Here is a 25,579-nt window from a genome sequence, read left to right as displayed (position 1 = left end):
ACTTTTCTACGATAGGTTTGAAGTGTTGAACCTGGTTTCTCTCCTGTTTTCATAAGATTTTGAAGGACTTTGTGATGGAACATTTTGTTTAAAATACTTTTCTTGGTATGCTTACTTTGTACTACATCAAGATTTATAGAAGAAGTTTTATTTGTAGTGATAGTTGATTTTCTGTTAATTGTTTTTTGGTTTGTTTTATTTTTTGATAGAGGAGGCAAAGTTTTTGTACTAGAAACTTCTTCTGTTTCACTACATGACTGTATTAGCTGTTGTGTTTCAACTTTTATTTTACACATTCTGCTATAGATGGATGTTTATTTTGGAGAGTTTTCTTTTAATTTGCTCTACTTCTGCGTTCCTTTCTATGGAGTTGCTTTTTGGTAGGCATTCTTTAGGGTCTGTTGAAAAAAATACAGAAGGTATGGGTTGGGGTGTATTGGAATGTATGTGTGTTGTGTGCATAAGTGTTTGAGTAAGATGATAAAGATGTATGTAATGGTGTGTGATTGTGCTTTGGGAAGTACAACTAGTAGGGATGGGTATTCTTGAATTAATGTGTTACTAAACTGGGGTTCAGATGACAGAAAGAAGTAATCCAGTGGTTTGGAGAAGCATAAATAGTATATCTAAAGCTATACAATTAAAACAGTTGTTTATTCTACAACATCTAAATTCTAGCGGCTTAGTTGGGTAATTTGTGTGTCAAAAAATAGGAAGTTGTGGGCCATTCTGCCAGTAAATCACTGTTTAAGATGGGGGGATTTTTGGTCAGAATGGTGCAGAATCTCTATTTCTAGGCACAGAAATAGCATGAATTAACCTTACAGTGTGTTTGAGTAATAATTCAAATATTATGGTAACATTTTACTTACTTTTTTTCTAAAATGAGCAGTTTGCTTCTTAGTTGTTCTTTGTACTTCAAATTCGGCTGCTTCTTTTCAGGAGAATGGTCTTCACTGCAATTGTAAAAGAAAGAAATTAGTAATTTGGTTTGTATATAGCACTATTTTTAATTGACATTTGTGATGTCATCTTTGATGTCCTGGGTGTTAGTCTTAGCAGTGCACGGTAGTGGCGCGAGTTATGGTTGCGTAGCTTACCATAACTGGCGAATTTCAAGGGTTTTCCGGTTTTACTTGGAACCATAACGTCCCTTTGACAACGTTTTTTCACTGAATTTCATAGGTTTTTAGTAGCGCAGCTTAATCATAACGTCCCTTTAACAAAGTTTTTTCATTGAATTTCATAGGTTTTTATTAGTGCAACTTAACCATAACGTCCCTGTAACATTTTTTTTACTAAATTTTAAAGGTTTTTATTAGTGCAATGTCACCATAACATCCTTTTCAATAGATGAAGACCACTAATATCTTATGTCCTCAAAGTGGGAACGGCGGGTGGTAAATAAACCAAAAAGATGTTCTTCCTACACCGGGACACCTGCGGCGTCCCGGTGTAGGAAGGAAAATCTTTTACGAAGATGGCCTCCATGGAATGGGAAGGCGGGGTGTATAAAGAACACAACAGGGCATGAGTGGGGGGTGGGGGGGAACATGGGAGACACATGGGCATGAGCGGGGCTGAGAGGGAACAGGGTACAAACGGGTGGGGAGGAACATGAGGGAGACACAGGATATGAGCGGGAGGTGGGGAGGAACACGAGGGAGACACGGGGCATGAGCGGGGGGGTACAGGGCAAACACGGGACATGAGCGGGGGTGGGGGGGAAAGGAGAGAGACAAGGGGCATGAGCGGGGAGTGGGGTAAACATGAGGGAGACACGGGGCATGAGCAGGGGGGTGGGGGATAACACGAGGGAAACACGGGGCATGAGCGGGGGTGGGGGGAACATGAGGGAAACACGGGGCATGAGCATGGGGTGGGGGGCAACAGGAGACAGACACGGGGCATGAGCGGGGGGTGGGGCCAACAGGAGAGAGACACGGGGCATGAGCGGGGGGTAGGGAGAACAGGAGACAGACACGGGGCATGAGCGGGGGGGTGGGTAGAACAGGAGACAGACAGGGGGCATGAGCGGGGGATGGGGGCAACAGGAGAGAGACACGGGGCATGAGCGCAGAGTGGGGGGTACAGGAGACAGACACGGGGCATGGGTGAGGTCAACAGGAGACAGACATGGGGCAGGAGCGGGGGGTGGGGGGAACAGGAGACAGACACGGGGCATGAGCGGGGGGTGGGAGGAACAGAAGACAAACACAGGGCATGAGTGGGGGGCAACAGGAGAGAGACACGGGGCATGAGCGGGGGTGGGGGGGTAAAGGAGACAGACACGGGGCATGAGCAGGGGGCGAGGGGCAACAGGAGAGAGACACGGGGCATGAGCGGGGGGTGGGGGGGTACAGGAGACAGACACGGGGCATGAGCGGGGGGTGGGGGGTACAGGAGACAGACACGGGGCATGAGCAGGGGGTGGGAGAACAACAGAGACAGACACGGGGCATGAGCGGGGGGTGGGGAGCAACAGGAGACAGACATGGGGCATGAGCGGGGGGTGGGGGGCAACAGGAGATAGACACGGGGCATGAGCAGGGGGTGGGGGGCAACAGGAGACAGACACAGGGCATGAGCGGGGGGTGGGGGGCAACAGGAGACAGACACGGGGCATGAGCAGGGGCTGGGGGGAACAGGAGACAGACACGGGGCATGTGCGAGGGGTGGGGGGGAACAGGAGACAGACACGGGGCATGAGCGGGGGTGGGGGGGAACAACAGACACAGGGCATGAGCGGGGGGTGGGGAGAACAGACACAGGGCATGAGCTAGGGGGTTGGGGGCAACAGGAGACAGACACGGGGCATGAGCAGGGGGTGGGAGGAACAGGAGACAGACACGGGGCATGAGCGGGGGGTGGGGAGAACAGGAGACAGACACGGGGCATGAGCGGGGGTGTGGGCGGCAACAAGAGAGAGACACGGGGCATGGGTGGGTGGGGGCAACAGGAGACAGACACGGGGCATGAGCGGGGGTGGGGGCAACAGGAGATAGACACGAGGCATGAGCGGGGGGTGGGGGGAACAGGACACAGACACGGGGCATGAGCGGGGGGTGGGGAGAACAGGAGACAGACACGGCACATGAGGGGAACAGGAGACAGATACGGGGCATGAGCAGGGGGTGGGGAGAACAGGAGACAGACACGGGGCATGAGCGGGGGGTGGGGAGAACAGGAGACAGACACGGGGCATGAGCGGGGTGTGGGGAGAACAGGAGACAGACACGGGGCATGAGCGGGGGAACAGAAGACAGACATGGGACATGAGTGGGGGTGGGGTGAGGGAGAGAGACATACGGGGCATGAGCGGGGGGTGGGTGGGAGGGGGAGAGACACATGGGGCATGAGCGGGGGTGGGGTGAGGGAGAGAGACATACGGGGCATGAGCGGGGGGTGGGTGGGAGGGGGAGAGACACATGGGGGATGAGCGGGGGGTGGGCGGGAGGGGGAAAGACACACGGGGCATGAGCAGGGGTGGGGGGGAGAGACACACGGGGCATGAGCGGGGTGGAGGGAAGGGGAGAGAGACACACGGGGCATGAGCGGGGGATGGGGGGAGGGAGAGAGACACACTGGGCATGAGCGGGGGTGGGCGGGAGGTGGAGAGACACATGGGGCATGAGCGGGGGGTGGGCGGGAGTCGGAGAGACACAAGGGGCTTGAGCGGGGGGTAGGCGGGAGGGGGAGAGACACACTGGGCATGAGCGGGGGTGGGGGGAGGGAGAGAGAGACACGGGGCATGAGCGGGGGTAGGGTGGAGGGAGAGAGACACACGGAGCATGAGCGGGGGTGGGGGGAGGGAGAGAGACACACGGAGCATGAAAGGGGGTTGGGGGAAGGGGAGAGACACATGGGGCATGAGCGGGGGTTTGGGGAGGGAGAGAGACACACGGGGCATGAGCGGGGGGTGGGCGGGAGGGAGAGAGACACACGGGGCATGAGCGGGGGGTGGTGGGGAGGGCGAGAGACACACGGGGCATGAGCAGGGGGGTGGGGGGAGGGAGAGAGACACACGGGGTTCATGTGCAGGTGGCAGATCCCGCTCCTCGGCCCTCCGCTGGCCACCGTGTGCCGATGGCGTGAGCTGGGGGCTGGAGGAACAGGGAGACACGGAGCATGAGTGGGGGTGGGGGGACAAGAAGGACACAAGGGGCATGAGCGGGGGTGAGAGGAACAGGAGACAGACACAAGACTTACTGTGCAGGCGGCGAGGAACAAAGATGGCGGGCGTCTCTGAAGCCAGACGCACTGCACGCTTTCACCGCATCCAATGAGAGAGCACGTCAGATATCCGCGAACATCACGCAAGCTGCTTGCCCAATCACCGTCCTGTCCGCGGAGCGAACAGGGAAGTGTGTCCGCGAAGCGAACACAGATATCACTAATTTTTTCACTGAATTTCATAGGTTTTTAGTAGCGCAACTTAACCATAACGTCCCTTTAACAAAGTTTTTTTACTGAATTTCATAGGTTTTTAGTAGCGCAACTTAACCATAACGTCCCTTTAACAAAGTTTTTCACTGAATTTCATAGGTTTTTAGTAGCACAACTTAACCATAATATCCCTAACTTCATATACATGTAACATAGAACATACTAACCCCCTCGTAGTGATTTTCATGTCCGCGGACTACCGCCATGCCCGTGGACATATCGAAAATCTGAGCGTGGTGAAAGTAAATTTAAATAGTGTGCCCCATTTCCCCTTTGAAGTTGGATGCTTGACAGACACCTGTTATTTTGTATTTTTTTTCTTGTTTTTTTTTCTTACTTTAATCCTAAAATCTTCACATAACCTTCTCCAAAGCAACCCTTACATTCCAAAATAGAAAGGCATTTCCCGTAAAAGATAAAGAAATGCCATCTTCTTTAAAATTAACAGCATTACTAGCATCAATATTCTCATTATTACAGAAGAACATACCAGCTCTAAGCATGAAGGCACACATGCCTCGGTTGATGACACACCTAGCAATGTTTTGCTGAGGACAAAAAACTGAACTATTGTCCCATATTGCCCTAGGTAGTAATCCAGAAAAAATTACTTTTGAATTTGGAAGGATCTTCATTACGGCTTGAACCAAGCGTTCCAAATCAGCTAACAAAGTAGGGGCACTGACGTTGCCCAAAAGGAAAGCACCATAGTGCAAAACTACCACATGCGGACTGTTCATCGTGGCCATATCCTCACAAACTTGTACAATTCCCTGTACATTGCACTGTGCTCCACACCACCTCCACTCCTTTCACATCAAAGTTCTTTGCAACATGCCTGCATTGAGCATACTGCTGTAAACCATGCACAAACATATCTCAGAGCACCAACACCCTGACTTTCTCCACTTCTGCCATCTTCACTACACACAGTCTCTTTAAACACAAATCCACAACCTCGACATCTGATTGGCTGATCCGTACAGTCTTCTTTCCATGTTGGATTTCCTGGAAAAACCCGGATGTAGCACGCCCTGTCCACGAACAGCCGCGGTGTCAGTGGACAGCGTCCACTTTACTCTCTGTGCCATTCCCTCATTGCATACAGCTAAGCAATCACACAATACGAATAACGTCCTCAGAACACCCCCATTTTGTGAATTTTCAAACATTTCAGGACAATTATCATTTCATTTTTCAACATATTAACATTACAAATATTATACTTTCATCTTTTACTCTGCACACAATGCTATGTTTCTCCATTAGTAGCTCAGTATACTAGATAGAATCCCATAATACAATGCTATTTATATCAATGCATCGTTCAAAGCACTAATAACGGTATGATATTTATTGCAATATCCTTGACACTTTTTTCGCAACATTATAATAAAAATCCCTAGTACACAAATTCCATGAAAAGTACATACACATGTGATGTCATCAGTGATTTCATCAATGACATTTGTAATGTCATCTTTGATGTCCTGGGTGTTAGTTTTAGCAGTGCACGGTTGTGGCGCAAGTTATTTTTCATAGCTCACCATAACATTCGATTTTCAGGGGTCTTTCGGCTGTACTTAGAACCATAACGTCCCTTAAACAAACTTTTTTTAATATCATGCAAACAATATACAAACATGGCATGCAAAAACCAACTTCTCACAGATGGCTTTACACAGAATGTTGCAAAGTAAGAATGTATGCTCGTTCACAGTGAAGGTCAGCTGCTTCCATTTTTTTCTCGGACCCCGGAGAGGCTCATGAAGCGGACTATAAGGTTGGATTGTGTTTTGACCTTGACAGACAGAGATTGTGATGAAAGACTTCTCTTGAAGGAGTGTTGCTAAAACGTAAGAGAAGATAAGGATGACATTTTTTAAACTAAACCACTTTTATATATTATATCACTATGCGAAAGATCGTTCGCACACGCGGAGTCGTATTTTGGGACTGCACTACTCGTAGACAATGGAAATTGCAATTGTACTGTAAGTAACCCTTTAGATTATTTTATACCAAATATAATTACAATAGCGTAGCATTAAAGACCGCTCAAGTTGAATTTGTTCGCTGAAAGTGGCATAATGTTTTCTACCGCGCACTATCACCGCCGAATTGATCCCTTGTCGTTTAGAGGGCTCTGAAAAAGGCAGACGACACAGGGTGGGTTAATAGAAATAATTTAACCGGTCTATAGGTGGTCAAGCGCTCTACTCGCTGTGCCACTTCACTGTAGCCTGTCAAGTGGCACAGCTTTGACATCTGTGCACACCTTGCTAACGCAAGTTAGAATCCCGGCAAGGCCAAACTCAGCCTTTCATCCTTCCGTGGTCGATAAATGAGCAACACACACCGTGGTTAATAATAAGCACCGCTTAGATACCTCACGGTTCTTAGAGCTATATGAATGGGAAAATATTATTATTTTATTATTAACATACCCCATTGCACTATCTTCGATAGCAAATAGTTTCACGCCCTAATAAATAAAATGATGATTTTTAATGATTTTAATGAAGATCGGCTGGTGAGACTAATTTATGTTTTTTAAAATAGGTAGGTGGCCCCATTTTGCATATGTTACGATTTACAGACTCCAGCGGATGGGGTCTTCAAATGCCAGGTGCAGGTTCAAATATGCAACTTCATGACCCTCACCATTTTATGGGACAATCGCCAAGGACCAATATGCCCTTACGCAGTACTAGCGTCTACAAACAACATATCAACCAATAGGGTGGTCTAATGGCTCGTTGTTGGAGCAACCTTCCGATTATCAGAGCGACCATTTACTGCTTTTATCATAAACCAACAGCCTATCTACCGCAAAGGAACAATGCGTGGCTCAAAATAAACTTTTGCTGATCGACAGCAGGGACAATAGCAAATCGCTGAATATTCACTAAACATTTCATGTGAAATAAATGTACTTTACCAAATGTACAATCCTGCTGTTTACTTTTAAACCACAGTTTCATATTCCGAATTGTGGCGCACTGAGTTGTAAGCTGATCTAACACCTTCTGTACCGCAAAGGAACATCGCGTGCCTCAACATGAACTTTTGCGGATCGACAACAAAGACAAATGCAAATTGCTGAATATGCTCTAAACATTTGATGTCAAATAAATGTACTTTACAAAATTTACAATCTTGCTGTTTGCTTTTAAATCACTGTTTCATATTCCGAATTGTGGCGCGCTGTGCTGTGACATAATATGTGTTGTCTTCTGGGTTCTGTGTAAAGTCACTTAGGACTGCAGAGAACTGGGCGCGTTTGATGACGCACCCTGTAACGTCACGGAGATAGGCGGGGAATATGAATGCTTTGATAATATCAGGCTTAGGGGCGGGAGATATGATTTAGTGTCGCAAAAGCAAGTCAGCCAGGTCAATAGCGCCAGTCATAGGATTATCACATAATGTCGGCGCACACCAGCCGGATTTATCGTTTCTTTAGTGGACAAAAAGTCGGTTGACGCCCATAGGAAATTGTACTATTAGCGGATAAAAGGAGTGGTCTTAAAACACTTTCACCCTGACAACGAACAATACAAACAACGTTCTCAGAACACCCCCATTTTGTGTAATTGCAACCATTTTGGGACACTGCGAGTGTTCTTAGAACACATTCAACTAGACAGATTACAATACGGACAGCGTCCTGAGGACACCCCCAGTTTGTGTATTTACGAACAATTAAGTACACCGCGAGTGTTCATAGCTCATTTTTACCTTCCTTGCGAACAAAAATGACACATACTCCGTCCTCTAAACACCCCACCATTTAGTTTATTTACAAAATGTCAGAACAGCCGTGTTCTCCGCGGACAAATCGAACGCAACAAAAATGTCTAGCACATAAAAAAACAAAACATTGAACCTATCTCATACTCCCCCACCCTCCCCAAACACTCTTACACACCAACACATGGCACTAAATACAATTTTTTATTCATGTTTCACCGCGCTGTACGCGATCGACGGCGAATACAAGATGGCGGGCGCCACAGAAAATCTGACGCGCTCCACGCCCCTCGCCGTCCAATCAGCAAACACGTCGCATGTCCGCGGACATGACGCAAGGCCATGGGCCAATCGGGGTGCTATCCGCGGAGCGAACAGGGAAGTCCGTCCGCGAAGCGAACACAGATATCACTAATTTTTTTGCCTTACGTTTTGGTCATTTTATAAAAAACTACTGGACTGATTTACACCAAATTTGCAAAAGCATGCTTTCGGGACCAAGCCCCCGCTCCTGCCGCAAATTTGGTGTAAATCCGTCCAGCGGTTTGGCCTGTGGCGGTGCGCAAAGTTTTTTCCAATTCAGTCTATGGGGAAAAAAAACGTTTTGGGACCCCCCCTATAACTTTGCCCCCCCTGGACGAATCCTCACCAAACTTTGCGTGACCCATATACTTTTTTTGCAAAGTTTGGTGAGGATCCGTCCAGGGAGAGCGAAGTTATAAGCTGCCCAAAAAAGTGCTCTTCCTATGGAAACAGCAACTTAACCATAATTACATGGCCAATATATATATATATAGCTGAAGCTCGTTTACCACTAGATAATCACAATGCCATCCCAATCAACACTTAAATTGTCACACCATCAAGCCAAATGAGGCTACACTGGTGTTTGTCTATATACAAGTGACATTCGCTTTTGTTTTACTTTCTTTCTATTCTGGTCTTCTGCTGCTACACACAATGACAGGGCATAGAGTAGTATCCTGACATAATTTTTGCATTTTCCCTGAGAAGCAAGAGTTTCCAAAAGGAGCATTTTGTAGTTCACATCAGTCTCTTCATGTCACAAAAGCACATCAGCCAGAAGCACATATACTGAATTTCATCTGCAATTATTTGTTTCAGAGGATTTTCAGGTGCTCACAAACATTAACAGTGTTCATCTTCTGTTTCGAAATTGTACATATTGCAAGAATTTCTTTTGACAACATATTATAACCCCCAAGTTATCAATGATAACATGACAGCAAATTTGGTAAAAGGGTAACATTAACATTGAATTCAGTTGTGGGTTGATACATTTTTAAGCCGACTCCACTATGTTAAGTATACATTGTCCTTTCTTGCTTCTGTAAGAAAAGATTTAATATTTCAAGGACCCATTCCTAGATAATAGGAGTTTACATGCTGTGGAAGAAAAATGCAAATATTTACAGTAAGATGTGGTAGTACATGGATCATTGAATTTCTGCCATTCATGATTTGATGGCAGAGTTGCAGCAACTTAAGCTCACAAATTACAACCATATAAGCCATTAATTGTCCTATTAATTTGAGTTTTCTCTGAATTAGCCTGTTTAAAACGAATGAATCCTTTTTCATCTGTTTTGCATGTACTTAAATTTTTCATAAATGTGTGCAACTAAGTGGTTTCTGCAACTCACTGTGACTCTATTGCAAACCTGGACCACACATCCTGCAATATGTGTGCAGTATCCTTCCAACTCTGACAAAAGTCACCTGCCATTTATGTACACTCTTGCCCAATGCACAATTAGTCACATAGGAGAAAGTAGACTGCTGCTGGAAAATGCACCCCTCCATGTCATTCACCACTGTTGCGAGGTCCCACTTCCCGCAAAAGATCATGTGGAAATTGTCTGCTTGCATCATTCAAGTTAGGTTCTCAAATTCCAACCACAGGGCTACAAACAACAACAATCTGTTGTGGTGGTTGTGATGGTGCCTGCATTTGGAACCATGCCCTGCTGGTGGATGCTGACAATATTTCTGGCATCAATGCTGGGCAGATGTATTCTCCTTTGGGGACACAATCGCATTGCCATCGCCACAGCTGGGGGTGCTGTGTAAGAGCAGGGCTTATATTGACTATTCAAACCATGTTCCTGTTCCTAGTGGTTGTGTATTGCTATGGACTGTAAAAACCCACCTTTCTTGCATGTACCCTGCTTCACTGGTATCATCCTTATTATAGTTGCTTCCTGTCCCCTAATGGTGTTCTTCTTCAGCAAGTTAAACTGGTCCCAGGCCTGTTATGAGGTTGTTACTGTCTGCTCACCCCACATCGGAATGTCCCCTGTACCATTTGAACATTGACATGGGATTCTAGTGGTTGACTTGCCCCTCATGCAAGTACAGAAACAGGCCCAGAGGCCTTATTCTGAGCCCCCACCTGCAATGGGGAACATGTATGTCTTGTACACCTGTTGTTCTTCCTCATTCACATGCATCACTAAATGTACCTACTCCTTCTTTCTCCAGACAGACCAACAACTCACTGCACACTCTCGTTGTGTATGTGTTACTCTATTTCCTCTAAGATTCCAAAGTTGGTTAAGAGCATTTTCCACCAGATACTATAGTGAGCCTGCAATCGAAATTCCCATCTCCTGCATTTAGTCAGGAATTACCTAACAGTCCTCGCCAGTCATATTCAACACATCTGCGTGAAGGATTGTCATCTAGCAAGGGTGTAGAAGCCCTGGCTTTTTTATTTGTATTAATAATTAATAAAAACATGATGCTGGGGATTCTATCTCAGAAAGGGTGGTCTGCTGCCCTGACCCCACCACAGCAACCTCCACTGCTGCATCAATATCCTGATCTGCAGCACCTCATCTGCTCTGGAACAAAGGAGATTCCAAGGTCACTAGTGCCAAGATGACAGCTGCAGTGACAGCCAAGTCATTTCAACGAAGGGGCTGCATTTAAGATATTGCACCTCTGTTCTTAAACCACATCTCTATGAAAGTTACAACGGTGGAATTTGTACATTTTAATTATATAAGCCATAATTAGGTTTATGGTATGGTGGCTAAAGGATCTCATAATTGTTAAATCCACATTTTAATCTGTATATGTTTCAGCACTGTGAGCCCTGGCTTGTTGTGGATAAGCTGTTCACCTCTCCCCAGCAAGACAGACCCTCAGCAGGAACTATAGTGGGCAGCGAGAACCAAAGGGCACTCCCAACACAAAAGAACTAGCCTCACAGAATGGTGCTGCATACCAAAGGGGTTTTTATGCTATGGGTTTGAGAAGGGGGTTTGGTTAGTGTAGAGAGTGGGAGAGTGGGAGCTCACCACACAAGGTAAAGAGCTCCACCATCTTGCTTTTCTCTGTACCTCTCTCAAATTGGCAGTCTGCCTACCATGATCAATATTCTTGTAGGTACCCTACCTAGCTAAGCCTTCCACCATTTACTATGTTTCCTCTCTGTGTATTAAGCAATCTAACCTTGCCTATAAAGTAACAAGAATTTGCTGCAGCTTGGCAAAAATGAACACTATCGTACTTGTGTTATATATCGCTAAATAATCATTGTGTCTGCAGCAAACTATTACAGCTTCCTTATTATATATTACAAAAGGTGAAGGAAATAAGTCTCTTAGCTGTGTTTGTTTTACATTTATGATTGGGCTCCCTGTTGGTTTGTAGAAGTGTGGGGACTGAGTAGGTGGTTTAGCCAGTACTCATTCTTGCACTTCTGCAGAGCAGACATCTTTTTGTCATACTTTAACATAAGGACTACATACACCATTCATGTCATCTACAACTGTCCCTCCAACATCTCCTGTGGCAGAGGCAAATGCTCTGTTGTTGTCACTACTGCCGTCACCTCTAAGCCGTTCCTCTGTGGCAGTGACAAACACACTATCAGTTCTTCTCCACTACTATCTTCCTGAGTCATCCCCAATGACTCTCCCACATCATTCGGTCACGTAGTGGTGATCATTACTAGAGCCACAGAAAGAAAATTCTGGACAGGGAATATGCTTCATGCTAAGTGCCTTGGACAAGGAACACCTGCAATGGCTGTGGGCATCTGGCACCTATCGGGACCACAACTAGAGGGCCAAACCATACAACTATGGGGCCCACAACTAGCAATTAGCATTATTTAATTTAATTTAATTTATTTAACATTTATAAAGCGCTCACACAGCCCACAGGCATCGAGGCGCTGTTACAGGAATTGTTTGTTTTTCTTAGTTGTGTAATTGTGTTGTTTTTTTTGTCTTAGTTACGTATTTATAACGCGCTTAAACTCCCAGAGGTTTCTAAGCGCGGACCCGGGGATCGAACCCGTTGTTGCTTCGTGTCGTCTTGCTTCCAAGACGCGCACGCTGCCGCTGAGCTATCCCCCCTGCAAAAGTCAACTTCATCATCCTGCTCCAAATCTTAGCCCTGCTTAATCTTTTCCATGCCCTTCTTAGCAAGTACTGATACCAGACAATAACAACAAAGTGAAATGGCTAAGCAAAACAAATAGATTTACAAAGGCTTCTCAGTCACAAATGAAGATATTGAAAAGAGAAAGGATTTCTTTTCACACACAAATTGAAAGGTTTTTCATTACACTGTTCATTTTTATATTCCATTTATTTTGTGAACACAAATGAACAATGTAATATTTGTTTTGTCTTTTTTGTGGGTCAAAGCCAAGAAATTTAAAATGTCACATAGTATATCTCTATAAACTGTCAGGTTCATAGACAGAGTATAGTTGGTGACTTTTGTTTTTAGTTTGTAGTACAACCTCCTTCTCCATTGATCTTTTCAAACTGCTCTCCTCAACATTCTTGCATTCTCTAACACAACATTCTTACTATAAATACGTATAAAATACTACACATCTTCTTTCCTTCAACAGCACAAAATCAATATAATTAGGAGGAGAGTTATGTACAGGTTTGTAGAGGAGCAGGTCTTGTTAGTTCCCGCCCCATCACCACCGTCATATTGGAACAGTCAAAGAAAAGCCATAGATGGGACCCCCTGCATTATTCCTATACTGCATCCAGTGTATGAGAGACTTTATGCCCTCAGACAGCCATACAGAATGTACCCTCACAATGAACGTTGATGTTGCATGCAACAAAACTACATGGAAGGATGTCGCCTGCCAAGGTGTCAGAATGCATCTATGAACATCATGGATGGACGTTGAAGTACAATCTGACGATGATGTCATAAAGAAGATGTTGAAACAATATGAAAATATTAAGTAACAATGTAGCTGAAACACTTAAAGTAACATGAATCTAAAACTAAAGTAATCCTGAATCTGAGGAACATTAAGTAACTTACTGACCAATAACTGTAAATATGCACTAACGCAAGGTAGAAATACAATTTATTGAAGCTTGCTATAGAGGAATATATAACATGCCAAGGACGGCCATATTAGGACAATGCATGACGGCTCACGTTGAAATTAACTAAGCTACCTCAGAGACAGGTCAAGGCTGTAAGAATCAGGAGATGTGTAAAAACATCCCTGTGAACAGACCTGACCATTAGTCTAGGTTGGGTCAGAGCGAAGATGCTATTTTGGTGATAAGCAGAAAGCACAAGGGTTGCACATGGATAAGCTCTGAATGTGGAACGTTCTTTATAGATGGAAGAAGATGAAAACATGTCTGATAGCCAAATAGCTGGTCAATTAAAAGTGTATACATTTATTTTGAGATAGAGTGAGCAAGTCTCTAAAGGCCAAGAGAAGCAACAGCACCCTGCATAATTAAATCGAATAGCAGTAAATGGCAAGCTGGAATGACACATTTGTGGTCTGCTCACACTACCTTGAATGTTCCAGGACAGTGAGCAAGAACAAGGTCAACTACAAATGGAATACTATGTCTGATTGCCTACCAATAACAGATGATAGACTAATTGGGAAAATGGGTAGTAGTCTAACAGGATTCAAACACCTATGTTTCGTTTCACGTGCGTGCTGCTAAGGAACTAAAAGTCCATGGTTGGGATAGAATGCCAACCAATCAGTGGGGTTGGGGAACAACCTAACATAAAATGTTGCAGGAGCCAATCCACTGATGTTTTAACCACTATAATCAATACTATATGTGTTTAGAAGGGGTCCAAGGCGTGCCCTACAGACAAGGGGTAGCCAATGAAGCACTGATCCTCATATATTCTATAAGTATATATGTTCCCTTCACCAATCTCTTCCCTCAATAGGTTTTGTATTTTGCCACGTAGAATGAAATTATAGGTGACGCATATTGAGGTATAAGACCTCCATGTAATTAAACTTGGTTGTGAGTGTACAAGTATCAGTCTATTGTCTGCCAGTTGACCCTGGTTTGTTAAACTGAGTCTGTCTGGTTATTTGGTCTAAGATCTTTTATTGTAATTCCATCTAGCACAAACGACGCTTCAAGGTACTAGAGCACAGGGTAAATACTTTTGTGGTGTTGATGAACTATGCACAGGTGTATAAGACAACACTTAACTAAAGGTGAACTTTAATCAAATGACATATCTTGTTGGTAACATTTTTTTCTTCTCTTCCCTCCTCGTCTATTTTACTTTTACTAATCTTTCTTTATTCCATGTTTCACCTCTGACCATCATCACAGCATTCCCATAGTCTCTTTCAGATCTGTCCTCCTGGTTGAATACACAGACTCACCCTTCCTCAATCCCTTCAGCATTTTAATATTACGTACCTCACCTGGTCTGAACATTTCTTTCTTGCAAGCAAATCTATTGTCATACCAAACCTTTGAGTTGTCAGCCTTTCTCTAAATTCTTTGTCTAATACCATTGATGTCAGGTGTCTAGATTCTTGACTTTCCCATTCATCCTGGACAAAACATGGTGTTAGGTTTCCTACCACGTAACACCTCAAAGGGTGACATGTTAGTTGTGCCATAAGGACACTGCCACCCTCAGACAATCCATTTTAGTTCTACTAAACCCCACTACACTGCGATTTCTGTGAGGGTTGTATAATGATGTTGTGATGTGTTTAACCCCACTCGTTTTGTGAAAACTCTAACACGTCTTCACTATAAATTGAGGTCCATTATCGCTTTACAGTGTTGCTGTTATGCCTTTTGTCCAGAACACATGTTCCAAAAACTATATAACACTCTTGGCTGTAATTTCTCACAGTAAGCCTACCTCTTGCCACTTCAATATCAGATCCATGACCACCATCACATATACATCTCTAATTTCGCGCCTTGAAACACTTGTGTATAGGCACGTTACAAATGCCATATCATATCATATCAATTCTTCCTTCCACACTTTATTGCTATCTTTACACTCCCCACACTCTCTCACCCCTCTCTCAATTAATTAATCCATGTTGGCCCACCAAAAAGCAGTTTCTATTATCACCTTTGTTCTTGATATTCCCATGTGATATTCAAATCCCAATTTTACAACTACTTCTCTAATTATGTCTGGTAATACTAACCTCTGTATACATGCATCCCTGTATTTCCAATTCCTCTTTGACTTGTCTGAATCCACTGAGTTCATTCTTAAATGCCTCCTCAATAAAATCAACCTTACTCAAAAAACACTTGACTGATTGTAAAACTTGTTGATACACAGCATCAGCTGCACATGCTTCTGCCCAGTTGCCTACAGTTAGGCTTTATTTAATTGCAAACATGTCTTCAACATCATCTTCCACATACTTTCTATATTCATTTAATCAACAATGGAATTTCTAAACAAGCCGCCTGTCACCACATTTATTTTTCCATCTACATGTTCTGTATTAAAATATAATCCTTGCAAACCTATCACCCACTGAACTATTCCACTCGAAATTCAATCCATACCTTTCTGATTAAGTATTGCCAGCAAAGGCTTATGATCTGTTCTGTTCATGAATGATCACCCATATAAATACGCTTTAAATGTATTAATTGGCCACAGACATGCCAGGCCCTCCTGCTTGATAATGTAATAGCTTGACTCTGAATCTTTCAGCATTCTTGAAGCAAATGCTATAGTGTGTTCAGCCATACCTTCATCTTGTACTAATTCTGCTTCGATCTCAGACTCTCTGGCATTGGTGTAAACCTCTGTGCATATTTCATCTCTGTATCCCTTCAGTACTGGAGCTAATACTATGCTTCAATTTATTTCATTAAAATCACTATCACATTCCAGTGATCAAGCAAACTGAACTCCTTTTCTCGTGTGCCTCCTCAGATTTTGTGTTATATCTGACAATCTTTTTACAAATTTACAGTATTATTCTGCCAAACCTAAAAAGGATGCAACCTCCATTGTATCCTTTGGTACTGGCATGTCTGATATTCCTTTTATCATATTTAGTTTAGGTTTAACTGCTCCATTGATAACATGTAACCAAGGTAATCAACCTCTGTTTGCCAGGACTTGAATTTCTCTAATGTCAGAGTAAGTCCTGCCTTTTCTAATCTTTTCAAAACATCTCTAAGTCTGTGATCATGCTCAGACTATCACCACCTCGTATAAGGACATCATCCTGATACAATGTAACTCCCTGTAATCCTTCTAAACTTTATTTTCTGAAATACACTGGCCACCAACACCAATCCAAACGTCATTTTCACATGTTTAAACATGGCATATGGGTTTTATAACACGTCAACTAAGCAGATTATGGGTGTGATTTAACCCAGTGATATGCTGATCTTGGATCCAACAATGAGAACATCATTGTGTCTGTTATCTCAGAGACTAATTCATCTAACTTAGGTAGGGGAAATCTTTCAGCTGCTATATTGCGGTTTAACTCTCTTAAGTCTTTACATATTCATATTTTCTCATTGTTTTTTATTACAACTACTATAGGGCTATCTGTAGTCTTCTCTATTCTTCCTCAACCGCTTTCCTTAAGGCTAAAGGCACTGTTGTCAACTTGGCTATCAGTGATGTTGTTCTATTCTTTAATTTGATCTTATGCACATTATTTTACAAACACCCAACTTCATCCTGACATACATGTGGCACCCGTTCTCTTATTTCTTCTTCCTTCAATTCAGTGATGCTAAGAACATGTTTCTCTTGGTTTACATGTTGTCAAGCATTAGGATCTAATTTGATTCCCAAGTCGGCCTGACAGCCACATGGCAACACATTTTCTCCATAGCTTGTAGTATGTATTTTAGTAAGTGTACTCTTGTTTTGGAACTCTACATTTGTTACCAACTCCCCTATTATCTCAATAGGCTTTTTTCCATAAGCATTGGCTTTCACCTTTAATTCACGCAATGTACAACATTTTAAATCAGATTGCTAAACTTTCTTGCTGATCAGGGTATAATAATTACCATTGTCTATGAACATTTGTAATCCTACACCATTGAACTTCATCATAGCCTTTGCTTTCTCTAGTTTTACTCTAGTTACTGCATTTATTATATACGCTACTTAAGCCCCATCATATGTTTCCTCATCAACACTTTCTACAAGCATGGTTTCATTCACACTCACTTTTTCATAACCACGATGGCCTTGATTATTGCTCATCGTGCAACATTTTGGCAAATGTCCCTTCCTTCCACAAAAGCTGAACTCAATGAATACCGCTATCTAGTCTCCATCCATAGCTTTATGCTGTGTGCTGCCACATCCGTAACAACTTATTACTGTCTTATAATTTTGCATTTCTTTTTTTAAATGCACTGCTTCCTCCATGCCCTTTGTCTTCAAACCTCCAGTCAGTTTCTTTTCTTGACATACTGTTTTGTGAGACAGGATTTTTTCCTCCACTATATTAGTCTCGCCAATCATTTTGCTATCATCAACACTTAACTCCTTTTATGCATGGTGCCGTATGTTCTACTACTTGTTTGGCTATCTCAATGTCATGCTCAAATGTGGGGTCTTTTTCCTTCCCTAACGCTTCTCTAATTCGATCACTGGTACATTGTATCATTAGTTGGTCCCCCAAATGCTCTTTATGACAGTGTCCAAATTAACACTTTTGTGCTAGACCACATAACACCAGTATATGCTCTTCAATTGCCTCGCTCTTCTTCTGCTCCCCAGTAGCAAAGTAATATTCTGCCAAAATATTCTTTTCTTTCACTTCATCTTCATTGTTTAACTTAGCTAATCTCAGTTCAAATTAATTGAGTGGATTTCACCTTGTGCTTTTACAGACTGAGGTAATCTTTTGAAATCCTGTTGCCCAACATAACCCATACAATGATACAGAAGAGAATCCTTTCATTCGGTAGAATAGTTGGGACCATGCAGAGCCAACATAAACTCCTCCTTTCAATGTTTCCACTTTATTAGTGATTCTCCAAGCTGCAATCTGGTATGACTCAACTTCCTTTTCTTCCTTCCTCCTCTCTTTTATCCTGAACTGTCTCTTGTCTTTATAATGTAACCAGTGTCAAGACTTATGTTATTGTAACTCTGCTTTTCCGAAATGCAGTGCTCAGCAATGCGCTTCCTTGATGCAGAAATCATGGGAGCTGGGGTATTCACATAATCTGAGATGTGAGCTTTGTCCTAAATCTACTATTCACTGTGTATTCCTTGTCCAAAGCACTTAGCATAGAGCATATTCTTCATCCAGTGTTTTCTTTTGCGGGGTCTCAGAAAGATCACTACTACGTGACCCAATGATGTCCCCTTGCCTAGCAACATTGCGATCCTTATGTGCTCTCATAACTATCATGAATACATAACCGAATGACGTCCCATTTCCTAGCAACATTGCAATCCTTACATGTGACTTTGCCTTTTGCTCATTTTTGATGACTCCTCCTTTCCTCTTTTCTCCACTGATGAGGTCGCTAGACAAGTTCGATCTATGAAAACCTTGTCAAAACATGTTCATCCCTATTCCTCTAAATCCAAGAAGGACCACATTGACACCCTCGCTCCGGTCCTTGCTGATCTTTGCCTCAGGATCCTTCCCCTCCCCTCTGAAGCACTCCCTCGTGCATCCTCTTCTCAAGAAACCCACAGCTGATCCTTCTTATCCGGCTAACTATCGCCCAATTTCCATTACTCCCTTGCTGGGCAAACTGCTGGATATGTTGGCCATCTCTCAGCTTAACCTTCATTCCAATTCTGTTGGCTGTCTCAATGACCACCAGTCTGGCTTCAGAGCTGCCAGAAGCACGGAAACTGCTCTCCCGAAATCCATGAAAATCTGCTCTCCAACCTTGACTCTAACATTCTCTCTGTCCTCACGGTCAACCATACCATCCTGCTCAACCATCTCCATGATAACCTGGGTATCACTGATCAGGCTCTGGTCTGGCCAAACTCTTTCCTCTCTGATCAACCCTGCGAGGTCCAACTTGGGTCCGTCCTATCATCTATCTTCATCTCCACCTGTGGTGTTCGCCAGGGGTCTAACCTCTCGCCCTGGCTTTTCAACCAATAGATGGCAACTATCGCCCATTGCATTGCCAATTTCTGCTCAAATTTCCAGTGCTACGCTGATGTCACTCAACTCAGTTTCTGGCTGTCCTCGGCCACCTCCTCTCCCATCTCTGATTGCCTAACTGCCATTCAATCTTTGTCTGAAAGCCAGCAAGATGGAGATCCTTCTCAACGGCACTCCTTCACCATTCTTTCCCCTCACTCTCTGGACGGCATCCCTTTGCCCTTCTCCTACCCCCACCTGCGAGACTAAGGGCCTCATTACGACCCTGGCGGTAAGTTCCGTAAATTACCGCCATGGCGTAAATTACGTTAACGCCGAGTAGCGAAGACGTAAATAGCACCTAATTCCGACCCATCGGGCACGTGCTTTACGCCATGGCGGTAATGTAAAGTACGCCATGGCGCTAATGGGCCAAAAACGGCCCTTACCGCCATCGCACACCGTCCATGGAGCACTACCGCCACGCACACCATAGCGGTCACCGTACTTAGCGGTCACCGCAGTTAGCGGTCACCGTAAATAGGCGGAAGCGGAAATAGCGCCATCGCGCAGGAACGGGAAATGGCATGGCGGCCATCTTTAAAAACACAATCCATCGCCATCCTCCACTACCATACCTCATCCGGCCCCCATAACCATCCACACCCATCACCCACCCCAAAACCACATCCAACATGCCCAAAGTTGTAAAAAAGGCATGTGACAGGCAGCGCCAAGACCGCTTCACCAAGGAGGAACTTAACATGCTGGCAGAGACCCTGCAAGAGAATGCGGAAGTCGTATTCTCGACACAGATGACAAGGGCGGCTATCATGAAGAAGAAGGCGATATGGGCCCTAGTGGCACAGCGAGTGAGTGCAGTGGGGGCCGCACCCCGCACAGCCCAGCAGTGCCGGAAGCGCTGGGACGATCTGAGGCTCCGTGTCCGTAGCATCATTTCGGCTAACCGCAACCTAGCCATGTCAACTGGCGGAGGCTCAGAATCACCTATCCAGCTCCAGGCGTGGGAGGAAATATGCGCATCCACCATAAGGATGGAGAGCATTGAAGGTGTCGGAGCCATGGAGAGAGGAGTGCCGACCCCAGGAGATGCAGGTAGGTGGCCAGAGCTATGCATGCCACACTCAACAAAGCCCCACTGTGCGAAGTACCCAGTCGCCCCATAGTGCACATGCAACACATCGACAGGTGAACGTGCACAGACACATCCCAACACCACCCTGCAAACAAGCAGCATGCACACCCTAACTGCTGGAACACACATAGCACCATGCTACCTCCACACAAAAGCCACCAAACCTGTATGAAATGCGCTGCATGCACCGACTGTATAGATGTCATCCCCTAATGCACGTCCAATGTCCGCGGACCCATCAATAACACATCCCTCCTTTGCTCCACCACAGATTCCGACACAGGGCCCCAGGAAGAGGGCAACACCGCATCCTGTTCCTCCAGAATGGCCAGCCCGCAGGCATCCACCCCAGCCGTCCGGAAGGGAACCCACCGGCAGCCACCAACCCTGCCTGGGGTAGAGGACAGGCAAGTGCCAGCCCCCACTACTGCTGACACAGACACAGCAGCAGCAGCAGACATGCCACTAGTTGTGGCCACTGAGAGGACAGCCTCTGCCGCAAGCAGCACCCTTGGGGAGAGTGCAGCCATAGCGGCAGACTCTGACAGCGGGCCAGGCAGCATTGAGGACATTGATGTTGAAGGGCCCACTGCCCATCCACATTCCCCCGCAATTTCCCTAAGCCCCCTGCAGGCGGATGCCACACAGGGGCAGTCCGACTCCGACGAATGGCCAGCCACCCCATCCCCCCAGCCTGAGGTGGGCATCGCACCGGAGATGCAAATGGCACTGGCCATAGGCCAGCAGAACCAGCAGGCACTACAGGACATTGCAACACGGCAGCAACAACTAACTGACCTCCTCAATGCACATGTGGCACAGTGTGGTGGGCCAAGGGATGCCATGGAGCAGTCAGCTGACCGTGTCACAGCTGCCATAGAGAACTCCACAAGGAGTATATGCACTGAGCTAGCGGCTGTGCGCAATGAACTCAGTGAACTTGTGCACACCATCAGGGACATGCGACCGGATGTGGGGCGTGGAGCCTCATCAACCACCAGCTCAGCACAGAGCAGCCCCGTCCGTAGATCTGGGCGCACTCTCCGCAGCACGGCCAGGGGTGCCCCAGGGGCCATGGGAGGGGATACACATCCTTGACTTGCCTGTTCAGCAGGACTACTCCGCACCTTGTAGCACGGACACTACTGCACCATTGTTGGGGTGTTCAGGGGGGAGGTGGGAGGGGGTTGGGGGGGTGTTGGGGTGTTCAGGGGGGAGGTGGGAGGGGGTTGGGGGGGTGTTGGGGTGTGCAGGGGGGAGGTGGGAGGGGGGAGGGGGTGTGTCACAAGATTTCACTGTTGCAATACACATTTATCATTACCACAAACCAAATGTGTTGACATCTTTATTGCGTCCATGTGCTACATTGTTGTAGAGTCCACAGTGTGCATGTCCCACACACACACAGTGCGCCGAGTGCCGTCTCCATGTGACACGCATACGCTGTGTGTGCTAGAAGCATTGGTCAATGAGAGTCTGACGCATGACACGCCCCTCCTGTGCATCGCTGCCTCCTTGAGGTGGTGCCCCATCCCCACCCTCATCATCCTCATCGTCAGGTGGTAGCAATTCTACGTCAGGGGGCAGGGGCACATTTCTTCTGACGCACATATGGTGTAGCATGACACATGCCATGACGACCATTGCAACCTTCTCATGCCGGTACAGGAGTGCCCCGCCAGACCTGCTGATGCAGCGGAAACGTGCCTTCAGTAGGCCAAAAGCTTGCTCGATCACTACACGCGTACGGGAATGGGCACGGTTGAAGTCCTCCTCATGCTGGTTCTGTGGGTTTCGGACTGGTGTAAGGAGCCACCTCTTCAGGGGATAGCCTGCATCACCTGTATGTGGGCAAGAATGTATGCGTCAGGGATGAGCTTGAGTGATGTACATGAAATGCCACCATGAATTGCATTGAACATTGATTTTGCAGCAGTTTCTTCTGTGCTACTGGTTTCACACCGTGCAACCGCTATATTGTTATTGTTATTGTTATTTTGCACTTATATAGCGCCTTATATACCATTGGTATGGTCTGAAGGCGCTGGTAGGTTGAACGTCCTTGGGAACCGAAGTTCAGATCAGTAGAGAGAGTAGGGAGAGTCAAAAGGTGCGTGTGAGCACCGGGTATGTGTGCAGCTCGTGCGGTACTTGTGTAATAGCTGCTTCTTAGCGGCAGATGTGGTGGTTGAGAGATCAGGATAATGTGTTCGTTCTGGCAGGATTTATCCAGGACGGATGTGGCTGCGTTAGGCCTGAGGAAAACGCCTGGCTGGGGGTGTGAAACCAGCAGTGTTTACATAGATTGATGTGGAGTAAGCGGTGTTAGTATGGGAACAGTTATACCGAATGGTGTCATAGTATCTCTGTGTTCTAGTTGAGTGGTGATGTAAAGGAGAGAGTAAGCGTGGTGGTGTGATTTGATGGGTTATATGCTCTTTCAATGTGCACATTTATTAATGCAACTTTTCCCAGAGAGGGTACCGGGCAAACTACAAAATTCATTTTCCCACGAGAGGCTAATGGGCGGTTTTCTAAATACTATTTTCCATAGAGGGGCTATTGGGCACACTTCTAAATTCAGTTATCTAGAGGCTATTGGGTACATTTCTAGGTGCAACTTTATGGAGCGTCTATTGGATATACCTCTATAATCGACTTTCAGAGAGTGTGCCACATGTCTCACATGTGCCGCTTTTGAATTCCAAGGCACGAGGTATGCAGGGGTGACATGTGCCTTGTGAGTGCCGATCCACTGTGTCCGTTCAGGCTGTTTATGTAGGTGACCTGGCACGTGTCCCGTGAGGGTTGCATTCACATGATAGCGGGAATGCAGTCTGGCTCATCATTACCCCAGTGAACAAGACTGTTGCCCATGGGGACAGTCTGTGGGCCTTGCTGTCTGTGTTTTGGTGCATTGTTCTTCCAGTCCATCATGTGCCTCCTTTGGGCACAGTCATGGGGAACAGGCCTTTCAGTAGGAGCTGTTGGTGACGTGCATGGACGTACATTTCTTTGGAGTGTATGTGGTCACGGTATGGTCAATGCACTTGTAGGTGGTTGTGTCAGGGTTGGGTGACACCTTCATTGACATGTCAGGTCTTCTTAGGTCAGGCCTCATGTATGCAGGTGTCAGGTGACGTGAGTGCTGCCTCAGGGTGTGTTGTGGCTAATGCTAGTCGCAGCCAGATGGAGCATGCATCATTCCCCCCCCTTCCCGCCAGTTGGAGTATGCATCATTCCCCCCCCTGCATTGGTATGTCAATTACACACCCACTTCACATTTCAATGCCCATGACATTGGACTCACCGAGTAGCCAGGTTCTGGGCCCTGCCTGTTGCTCCATGTAGCGTGGTAATGTTGAGTTCCTCAGGACCAATGAATCATGGGTTGATCCGGGGAATCGGGCACAACAATGTGTGAAGATACTGTTGGAGTCACAGACCATTTGCACGTTGATTGAGTGAAATTGTTTGCGGTTCCGGTACGGTACCTCCTGGGCACGTGGGACCGTCAATTCCACATGGGTGCAGTCGATGGCACCGATGCAACCAGGTATGCCAGCTAGTGCATGGAAACCCACTTTGGTGTTGGCAATCTCCTGGGCAGTCCGTGGTAGTGAGATGTGGTCATCTGTGTGCTTGAGGAGTGCATCCAGCACTTGCGTCAGTGTACGCGAAAACGATGGTTGTGATATGCCATGCAAGTGCCCTACTGTGTGCTGGTAGGTGCCTGTGGCCAGGAAGTGGAGCACGGACACTACCTTCAGTAGGGGGGGGTGGCGGTGGGTGTTTCAATCATGCTGGCGATGTCGTTGTGTATCATGTCCACGATGGTGGTGATGGTGTCCCGGTCCAGTCGATACAGGGTGTGGATCTGCTCAGCGGTGAGGTTGAATGGGTTGGGTCTGACGCGTGGGATTGGGGGCTGCCTGCGTGGTAGCACTGGCTGTGCTGGTGGGGCATGCTGGGCCTGCCTTGCCCTCCTTCTCCTCCTGCGTCTCCTCTGTGCAGCCTGTTGTTGTTGTTGTAGTTGTTGTTGTTGTTGTTGTAGTTGTTGTTGTTGTTGTTGTTGTAGTTGCTGTTGTAGCACTCGCATTGCTATCAGGTCCTCCAGCCCCAACATTGCTAGTCCTATCGGTAGCATTGTGGTGTGTGACTGGGTGTGGGCAGGGGTGGGCTGTGCTCTTTTTGTGCTTCCTGTGTCTGTATTGCCTTCACCTGTGCTGCTTCTGTGCACCTGTGGCAGCTGCATTCACTTAACTTGTCCCTTTGCGGTTGATTCGCGATGGCGTTGTTAGCGCCATGGCGGTAAGGTACTTTACGGGCTGGGTGATGGCGTACGGTGCATGTCCGCTTGGGTCGGCATTCGCGTACCTTACCGCCATGGCGCTAGTTACGGTGTGGGAGGTCGCGTGCACGCGCCCTTGGCGCAGTTAGCGGCAGCGTTGTCTACGATGCCGCTAATGGCATCGTAGTTAACGGTCAGGGGTCGTAATCGGCCCTAGCGGAAAACGATGGCGGTAATCGTTTACCGCCATCGTTTTACGCTTAGCGCCAGGGTCGTAATGAGGCCCTAAGAACCTCAGGGTCATCTTTGACTCCACACTTCCCTTCTCCGCCCACATGTCTGATGTTTCTAAAAAGTAAAACTTCCTTCTGCACATCCTCAGAGGTACTCTGCCTTTCCTCCCCTTCCCCCAGAAGCTCATGGTCCCCCAAGATCTGTTTTTCTCGAGGTTGGACTATTGTAACGGCCTCTTTCTAAATCTACCTGCCTCTACTCTCCGCCCTCTGCAACTAATCCAGAACAGGACTGAAAGACTTGTCCTTGGCCT

Source organism: Ambystoma mexicanum, chromosome 4q (assembly GCF_040938575.1).
Source record: "Ambystoma mexicanum isolate Mex_15411 chromosome 4q, UKY_AmexF1_1, whole genome shotgun sequence".
Lineage (NCBI taxonomy): Eukaryota > Metazoa > Chordata > Amphibia > Caudata > Ambystomatidae > Ambystoma > Ambystoma mexicanum.
The sequence above is the reverse complement of the archived record's forward strand: the minus strand, read 5'-3'. Positions refer to the sequence as shown.